This window comes from Macaca nemestrina, chromosome 5, assembly GCF_043159975.1.
Source record: "Macaca nemestrina isolate mMacNem1 chromosome 5, mMacNem.hap1, whole genome shotgun sequence".
Classification (NCBI taxonomy): Eukaryota; Metazoa; Chordata; class Mammalia; order Primates; family Cercopithecidae; genus Macaca; species Macaca nemestrina.
This window is the reverse complement of record NC_092129.1, coordinates 5,462,959-5,465,128: the sequence shown is the minus strand read 5'-3', so window position 1 is coordinate 5,465,128 and position 2,170 is coordinate 5,462,959. Positions and strand designations below refer to the sequence as shown.

Below are 2,170 nucleotides of genomic sequence, written 5' to 3'. Positions count from 1 at the left end.
ATGAAGATTTTACATATTCTCATGCTCTATGTGCTTGAGTTTTACGATTTGAAGTAATTATTTTCAAATCGTAAGTCTGAGTGTGTGTTTCAAACAATTCATTGTCAGTTAAGAAATCTTTTAATATTTCCTATTCTTGTCCAAAAGAGTCATACTTGCCTAAAAAATGTTTAAATATTTTCTTGTTTTAGTCTAGAACTGCCTTTATCTCACAGCTTATGAACATTCTCAAATGCTGCTTCTAGAGACTCAAGTCTAGATCTCAAAGCATCTGTTATCTTTTTTTTTGTTTGTTTGTTTGTTTCAGAGACAGGGTCTTGCTCTGTAGCTTAGGCAAGAGTGCAGTGGTATAATAATGGCTCCCATACCCAGGAGTTCAAGCGACTCTCCCACTTCAGCCTCCCAAGTAGCTGAAACTACAGGCACACCACCAAGCCTGCCTACGTGTGTGTGTGTGTGTGTGTGTGTGTGTGTGTGTGTGTAGACAGGTTCCTGTTATCTTGCCCAGGCTGGCCTCAAACCAGGGCCTCAAGTGATCCTCCTGCCTCGGCCTCCCAAAGTGCTAGGATTACAGGCATGAGCCTCAGTGCACAGCCTCTGTTTCTTTTATATGTTTTCATTTTCCCAACACATTTTGAATGTCTCACTGCTCTGAAATGGCCTGTCAAATTAGCTACCTTAGTTTTCAAATACATATACTTGTTTTCAATGTTTGTACATAAGTAACTACCCACTTTAATCAGAACACTATCCAATTGACTGTCTGAGTACAGGAATCTAGTTGGTTTTCTTCCAGTCTTCAACTGCAGAAAGCTTATTTGCTTCCAGGTTTTGTTTCAAACTATTTCTAACTCCAAGTAATCTCGTCCATTTGCTTAGGGTGAGCCCACATTCCCTGCATCCCCTATCTCAGACAACACCATTGGGTCTCCCAAGATGTCCCAAGGAAATCAATAATAATTGATTATTATTAATTCCCTGACACTCTTATCCATGCTTGGAAACAGTCACTGACTACTGAATACAGTGGAGGTTCACACTGTAATTTTGTTTTCTAGTAAATCTGTCTTTACTAGTAATAGTATTTACAGAAGAAAAAGTAGAACTCATTCTATTTTTATCTTGGAATGCATGATACCTCCAGGTAAAGTGGGGTTTTTTGTTCTTTAATGTGTACATTTCAAACTGTTAATTTTGAAAACATTTCAAACTTACACATGCAGGTATAATAAAATGAACTCACATACCTCCTTCAGCTAGATGTATCAATCATGAATATTTTGTCACATTGTCTCATAAAACATGTTTCATGTCTCTCTTTCTCTCTTTACATATATGTGTAGATACATGCATAGGCATTTAATTACATTAGGATTTCATCATTTGAGGGTAATTTACAGATATATTGACCCACCCCTAAATAATTTCCTCATATATCTCCCAATAAAAAGGTTGTTTTCTTATATAACTTAAGTAAAATGACTCAATTCAGGAAGTTGAATGTTGCTATAATACTATTATCTAATTTACAGACTAATTCAAATGTCACCAATTGCCCCAATACACTGGTAAACATATAATACTTTAGGGGTATGTTGAGGTCCTGTCAACTGAGATGAAGAGACGTTAAAACTTGCTTTTGAAAATGAGTCTATATCATTAAAAATTTCTAAATTCCAAGTTCTATGGTGAGAAAGAGACTCAGTCAATAACAGTTAATTTAAGTATTCAAAAGCTATTGGCAGGATGACTTTGGCAACATTTAGACTAAAATTGAAATGATGCAGAGAAAATTAACATGGCCCCTGCACAAGGATGGCACAGAAATTCGTGAATTGTTTAATTTTTTTTTTTTTTCTGAAAGGAAAAAAGCAATCTGGACTGAACTGAATTCCTCTAAAATTCATATATTGAAACTCCAACCCCCGATGTGACTATATTTCTTGATAGGGCCTGTAAACGGGTTGTTAGGTAAAATGGGGTCATGAGGGTGGAGCCCTAATCCAGGAGTACTGTCGTTCTTATAAGAAAAGGAAGAGATACCAGCGACACACTTGCATAGAGAAAAGGCCATGTGAGGACACAGCAAGAAGGCAGCCATCTGCACCCTGAGAAGAGAGACTCGCGAGAAACGCTCCTGTTGGCACCTTAATCTTGGACTTCTGACCCA

The 2,170-nt window shown here is 37.2% G+C and overlaps 1 non-coding gene across 1 annotated transcript; it reads left to right on the top strand.

Moving 5' to 3' along the window:
- The first annotated feature begins 1,746 nt into the window (after positions 1-1,746).
- On the top strand, positions 1,747-1,850 carry LOC112427700 (U6 spliceosomal RNA). Its single transcript, XR_003019406.1, has one exon. It is a non-coding gene; the product is annotated as a U6 spliceosomal RNA (small nuclear RNA).
- The last annotated feature ends 320 nt before the right edge of the window (positions 1,851-2,170 follow it).